The sequence below is a fragment of the Canis lupus genome, chromosome 25, assembly GCF_011100685.1.
Source record: "Canis lupus familiaris isolate Mischka breed German Shepherd chromosome 25, alternate assembly UU_Cfam_GSD_1.0, whole genome shotgun sequence".
Classification (NCBI taxonomy): Eukaryota; Metazoa; Chordata; class Mammalia; order Carnivora; family Canidae; genus Canis; species Canis lupus.
The window spans coordinates 339,228-346,783 of NC_049246.1; the positions used below are offsets into that span (position 1 = coordinate 339,228).

General features: G+C 41.9%; 1 pseudogene; it reads right to left on the bottom strand.

Annotated features, from left to right (window-relative positions):
* Positions 1–5,126: 5,126 nt before the first annotated feature.
* Positions 5,127–6,028, bottom strand: LOC100684545 (annotated as a pseudogene).
* Positions 6,029–7,556: the final 1,528 nt, after the last annotated feature.

Consider the following 7,556-nt stretch of genomic DNA (forward strand, 5'->3'; position numbering starts at 1 on the left):
TGCTTCACCCCGCCACTGTCGCTTCTGTGAGATGAGAGTCAGGTACATAGCCTCCCAGAGCAGAATCAGGCAGGCTTTCTGGATGCCTGAGGATCCCTTCAGCCTGCATCATCTGGGAGGAGCCCTCCAGGGCTCCTGTGCTTCTGGCCCTCACACGCTGCTCCAGAAGCCTCCCTGGGGACTGGACCCCCAGGGTGTGGATTCCCTCTGCCTTGGAACTCCAGGGACATAGTGAGATAAGGTAGTAATCATACTGATTACTGTTTGTTGAACCCTCACTGGGCGGGGGTGGGGGGGGTGGGGCGGCTGTAGGGGATTGGGTGAGCCGGGAACCTAAGGCTCAGATTTCATCTGTCTGTTAATGCGGATCAAACAGCTGTGATAAGACAGGTGAGGGACACGAAACGTGCTTTAGACAGTGCCAGAGGTGAGGGCTTGGCCTGTGATCTTACTGCCCTTGCTGCCCTTGCCGCCCTTGCCATAGGGGCTTGAGGAACAGCCTCTGCCCACTCTGAGAGAAATCTGACCTGGTCCCAAGGATACAGAGATCTCACTCAGCCTTTGCCCCACACCCCAACCCCCTCGGCTGAGGGGTAAGTATCCCAAACTCTCTTTGCAGGACCCATGTTCAAAATGTGGAAGATCTGTGTTAGGACACAGCCCTGCTGGGCCTTGCTTCTGGGAAAGCTGATCTCCCATGATGCTCTCTATTGCCCAGCGAGGAAAAGCGTGGACAGGTGTTAAGGTTAAGACCAGAGACAAGACTACATACCCTACAGACTTCAGGACCACATCTGCTGAGGCTTATGTGACACCTGCAGTGTACCCAGGCAGAAAATCAGAGGCCACTTCCTTCATTCTTCATTTGATAGATTCTGCACTTAACTTGTGGAGGTCTTACCCAGCGTCAGACATGGTAGGAAGAGGATGTGTTTCTGTGTTTGTCTCCCCTGGGGGTGAGTGGAAATAAGGGTTTTTTAAAAAGCTCTTATTGACAAACCATAAGAGACTCTTAACTCTAGGAAATAAACTGAGGTTTGCAGGAGAGGAGGTGGGTAAGGGGAGTGGGGTAACCGAGTGATGGGCATTAAGGAGGGCATTTGATAGAATGAGCGCTGGGTGTTATATGGAGCTGATGAATCACCAAACTCTATCTCTGAAACTAATACACTATATGTTAATTAACTGAATTAAATAAAACTTTAAAAAATAAAGAGCTTTAATTAAGAGATAACTCATATACACTATGACTCACCCTTTTAAAGTATGCAGTTCAATGGATTTTAGTATATTTACATAGTTGCACGTTATCATCACAATCTAATTTTAGGACTTCTTCACCCCAAAAAGAAACCCCATACCTATTATTCTTCTCCCCACCCTCCACTGAACACCTGGGCAACCTCTAATCTATTTTCATTCCCTGTAGGTATGTAAGCCTATTCTGGGCATTTCATATAAATGGAATCCTACAACCTGTGGTTTTTTTATGCTTGGTTTCCTTCATATAGCATGTCATCCTCAAGATTCATCTAACTTGCAGCATATGTCAATACTTCATTCCCTTTTATTGCTGAATAATATCACATTATATGAATATCCCACATTGTAAATAACCATCAGTTGATCAACATTTGGGCTGTTTCTACTTTTTGGCTATTATGATTTTGCATGTCTTTGTGTGGATCTATGTTTTCATTTCTTTTACATATATACCTAGGAATTGCTAGGTCATGTGGTAGTTCTCTGTTTAACCTTTTGAGGACTGCCAAACAGTTTTCCAAAGTGGCCACACCATTTTAAAACATCTCCACTAGCGGTCTATGAGGATTTCAGTTTCTTCTGTCCTTGTCAACACTTGATACCATCTATTTGTCTTTATTATAGCCCTCCTACTGTGTGAGATATTATCTCACTGTGGAAAAATGCATTTTTAACAGTTGTTTTCCCATTATATAAATATAATTAGGGACAATTTTGAATAATTTGAAAACTTTTTTTAAAAAATAATTGCTTCTAATATATTTGTCTTTCCAACCTTGGCTATACATATTGTTGTATTATTTACACAATACATGCCTTTTTAAGTAAAGGTTAAAAAAAAAAAAACCTTAACATTTAATCAAAAACACATTGTGTTCATATTAACTCTTCCTACACATTACTTAAAAGAACTGATATTCTCTGAAGTGGATAAACTATATTAACTTAACCATTCTACCTTTCTTTGACATTTAGAAGGTTTTCAATATTTTGATATTATGGGAATTGTTTTACATTTTTCTGCATTATTGTTTTTGCCTAAAAACTGTCTTATTCCAAAAAGCACCAAGGGTTTCCTGAATTTCAGGAAAATCCAAGGTACTATCCATGGCTGCTATTTTTTTTTTTTTTAACCCTCTACACTTAGGTGAGTTATCCGCTCAAGTGGTTAGTTGTCAGTGCTGACTTCTCTGAGTTTCATATTTCAATTGTTTGTTAAACATTCCCAGCCTTGGTTTTCCACAAGCACCCCAAACCTAAAACTTTCAAAACTGAACCCATTATCTCTCTCTGCCACCAACCTATTATTCCTACTTATTTCCAGTATCAAGAAGGAGCAACTCATCATCTAGGGAAAAAACAGGGGAGCCATTTCCCCCTTTATCTTCCACATAACTAGCCATTCACAAGTTTTACAGATTTTTGTCTGCTATTTCTCAAGTCTATGTCTCCTCTCAATTCTTACTACTACCCTGGTTTTTCAGCCCTCAGTGTCTCTCACCTAAGCTGTGTAGTAGCCCACTACTAGATCTCTAATCCTTCAGTGTCATCCCTCCTAAATTCTTTCCTTCGCTGTTGCTCGATGGCCTGCCTAAAACATGAAATGCCTCTGCTTAAAATCCTTCAGTTGAGGGATCCCTGGGTGGCGCAGCGGTTTGGCGCCTGCCTTTGGCCCAGGGTGCAATCCTGGAGACCCGGGATCGAATCCCACATCAGACTCCCGGTGCATGGAGCCTGCTTCTCCCTCTGCGTATGTCTCTCCCTCTCTCTCTGACTATCATAAATAAAATTAAAAAAAAAATCCTTCAGTTGACCCTGTGTTGCCTACTAAACTCTGTGCTTTTTTATTTTTTATTTAAATTTGAGTTAGTTAACATACAGCATTATGTTAGTTCCAGGTGTACATGTAGTGATTCCACACTTCCATATAACTCATCACATCAAGTGCATTCCTTAATCCGCGTCACCTATTTCACTCATCCCCCTACCTACCTTCCTTCTGGTAGCCATGTTTATTCTCTTTACCTCTCTCCCTCTCTCTTTTTCCCTTTTGTTCATTGCTTTGTTTCTTAAATTCCAGATATGAAATCATGTAATATTTGCTTTTCTCTGCCTTATTTCACTTCATGTAATACTCTGTAGCTCCATCCATGTCATTTCAAATGGCAAGATTGTCTTCTTTTTATGGCCAAGTAATATTCCATTATGGAGATATATGTATTTCTCTCTCTGTCTCTCTCTCTCTACACAACCCGCCCCACGCACCCACAACTTTATCCATTCATCAATTGGTGGACACCTCAGCTGTTTCCATAATCTGAGTACATAATGCTGCCATAAACCTATAAATATGGGGGTGCATGTATTCCTGTGAATTGGTATTTTTATATTCCTTGAGTAAATACCTATTAGTGCAATTGCTTGATCATATAGTAGTTCCTTTTTTTTTTTTTTTTTTTTGGAATCTCCAAACTCTTTTCCAGAGTAGCTGCACCTGTTTGCATTCCCACCAATAATGTAATAAGGTTCTCCTTTCTCCATATCCTCAACAACACCTGTTAATTCCTATGTTGTTGATGTTAACTATTCTGACAAGTGTAAGTTGATATTGTAATTTTGATTTGCATTTTTCTGATAAATGATGTTGAGCATCTTTTATTGTGTCCATTGGCCATCTGTAGGCTCTTTGGAAAAATGTCTCTTCATGTCTTCAGCCTACTTTTTAATTGGATTATTCATCTTTGGGGGTGTTAAGTTGTATCAGTTCTTTATATATTTTGGATACTGCCCTTTATCACATATTTTACTTGCAAATATCTTCTCCCCTTCCATAGATTGCCTTTTAGTTTTGTTTATTGTTTCCTTTGCTGTACAGGAGATTTTTATTTTGATGTAGTTCCAGTAGTTTGTTTTTCCCTTTGTTTCCTTTGCCTCAGGAGACATATCTAGAAAGAAGTTGCTAAGGCCCATGTCAGAGAATGTACTTCTTTTTCTTTTTTAACTGAAATTAGTTTACTAATTACATTTTTTTTTTTAGATTTGAGAACGATTTCTTGTTATGATGAACCAGAAATACAAGATTCCACTGAAAATACTTAAACCTTCAAGAAAAATAAAGAGGTTCAAACAAAGCCAATGAATGGAGAGGCTCGGGATTGGTTTGGGATAAACATAAGGACAATAGCATTCCAGGGTGGGTATCTTCTGACTCCTAGAAGGTATGTGCTATCATTCTAGCCCTTTCTCTGAACAATCTGCCAAATCAAACGGCGATTTCCTCTCTATTGCAGGTGTAAGCCAACAGAACAGTAGCTCTTAGGACATGATACAAAGCCAAGAGCAAAGTTATTTCAGGGTCGAAGTGCACGGACCCAACCCACCAGCATACTTGTCATGTGGTGTCAACGTACACGGGAAGTTACTTTAATCAAATCTGAAGTGCTACCACGTGTAACCTGTTATGCGGCCCTGCGGCTATATCAGTGTCCCTAATTTACTACCCCAAAATATCAATGTGGCAGAATTCATTTTTGAGCTTCAGATTTTCTGAACAGTTCTAAGAAGCTATTAAAGATTATGTAGAACAGAACCGTTTCTCAGAAACCCAGGAAGTAACACTGATGAGCTCTTTCTGGGGCTTTATCCACGGGCACACAGAAATGACGAGAGGAAAGTCAGAATATCAGAGCATATGACAGATGAAGGGAGGCAGAGGTGGGAAGAGTGTGTTCTAGCCACAAGGCCACCACATTCATGTTCAAAGAGAAGTCAGAGCGATTGGGGAAAAAAACCCCAAACACAAAACAAAACCCAAATCAGAGGAAAGAAAGTTTTCATACAACAGTATCAAAAAATGTAAAAGGAACACACTAAATGCACAAACTGGTGGCAAATAAGTCCGTAGTCTATTGTGATAGGTCCTTCCAGCATCGATCAGGTTTCTTCTCCATCTGTTATCTCAAGGTTATTTACAGATGTGGTGACTTTTGAATAAGAGTCTCTCACAGTAGGGTGGGCAGGTTTCAATCATTGGCTTCGGGATCTGTTTGTGCCATGTAGGCATCCATCTGGCATCCAGGTGTCCTCTTGTGTTCGACATGTATGCATCCAACTGGTTGTCCGGCTGCTCCTTGGTCAGCCCAGGGCGAGTGAGGGCACCTCTCCCTCGTCCACGGCCTCGGCCTCGGCCTCCAAAGCCCCCTCTTCCCCGACCCATCATACCCCGACCTCTACCACCGATTCCGCCACGACCCATAGCTCCACGCCCTAGGCCGCCTCTCCCAGGACCTCCACGACCTCGAACACCGCCTCTTCTTAAGCCCATTCGGGGAGCTACGGCTCGTCCACCTCGGAGCAGGGTTTGACCCCGGAGCGACGTCCCGCCCCTAAGCAGGGTTCTGGTGGCGCGTCCCCCGCGCAGTCCTCCTCGGGGTCAGCCTCTCTGGATTATGGGCAGGCCTCGTCCACCGACTGCTGCCCTGGCCAGGGTCCCCATGGGTCGGCCTAACCGCGACTGGATGTTCCTCTTACCCAGGCGCTGCTTTAAGCTCTGCTTAAGTTTTAATGCCGCCCGGACCGAGGCTCTATTCTCCATCTGCTGGGCCAGCCTCGTTTCTGGCCCTGGCTAGCTGCTGCTGTTGCTGCGTCGAAGCCCGAGTATTCCTGGCATCGGCTGTTTGTTCTCCAGCATATTAGTAAAGCGCTCATGGAGAGACATCTTGGTGGTGCTTTGTAGCACAGCTCTCGGCGCCGACTGTGCAGCCATCCTCAAACCCCGGGCACGGCCGATCCGGGCCTGGAGGCCTCCGCCCGGGCCCCAGCGCCACGGAGCCTCCGCGCACACACGAGGGTCCGAAGGCCCAAAACTGATGACGTTAGTTTCAGGTGTGCAACACAGTAAGTGGACAAGTCTGTACCTTATGCTGTTCTCACAACGGTAGCTACCATCTCTCCCCATACAACATTATTACAATACTATTGATTATATTCTCTATATTGTACCTTTTATCTCCATCACTTATTCATTACATAACTAAAAGCCTGTATCTCCCACTCACCTTTAGTCAATTTACCCATTCCCATCACTCCCCTCTCCTTGGTAACCATCAATTTGTACTCTGTATTTATGGGTCTGATCCTTTTTGTTTACTTACTTTTTTTGTTTTTTTAGATTCCACATATAAGTGAAATCATGTATATTCATCTATTTGTGTCTTATTTCACACAATAAGCATAACATTCTCTGAGACCATGTTGTTGCCAATGACAAGATTTTATCCTTTTTATGGCTGAGTAGTATTCCACTGTGTGTGTACACACATACACCCCACCTCCTCTTTATCCATTCATCTATTGATGAATAATTGGATTGCTTACATATTGTGGCCATGGTGAAGTTAATAATATTGCAATAAACATAGGAGTGCAGAGTGCAGTATCTTTGAATTTGTGTTTTGTTTTCATTGGGTAAATGTCCAATAGTGGGATTACTGGATCTTATGGTATTTACATTTTCTATTTCTTGAGGAACCTCTATACTATTTTCCAGAGTGGCTGCACCAGTTTACACTCCCACCAAAAGTGCACAAGAGTTCCTTTTTCTCCACATCCTCACCAATACTTGTTTCTTGTGTTTTTTATTTTAGTCATTCTGACAAGTGTAAGGTGATATTTCATTGTGGTTTTGATTTGTATTTCCTTGGGTTGTGAGTAATGATCATCTTTTCATGTGTCTGTTGGCCATACATATGTTGTCTTTGGAAAAATGTCTATTCAAGTGTTCTGCTCATTTTTAAAATTGGATATTTTTTGGTATTGAGTTGTAGAAGTTTTATACACTTTTGATATTAACCCCTTTTCAAATATATCATTTGCAAATATCTTCTCCCATTCAGTAGATTGCCTTTTCAATTTGTTGATAGTTTCTTTTGCACGCAAAAGCTTTTTATTTTAGTGTAGCCCCAATAGTTTACTTTTGCTGTTGTTTCCCTAGCCTGAGGAGACCTATCTAGAAAAATGTTGTTACAGCTGATGTCAAAGAAATTACTGCCTGTGTTCTCTTCTAGTTTTACGGTTTGGGGTCTCACATTTAGGTCTTTAGTCCATTTTGAGTTTATTTGGGGGGTGGTGGTAATAAAGTGGTCTAGTTTCATTCTTTCCCATGTAGCTGTCCAGTTTTCTTAACACCATTTGTTGAAGAGACTGCCTTTTCCCCATTGTATATTCTTGCTTCCTTTGCTCTAGATTAGTTGACCATATGTGTGGGTTTATTTCTGGGCTCTCTATTCTGTTTC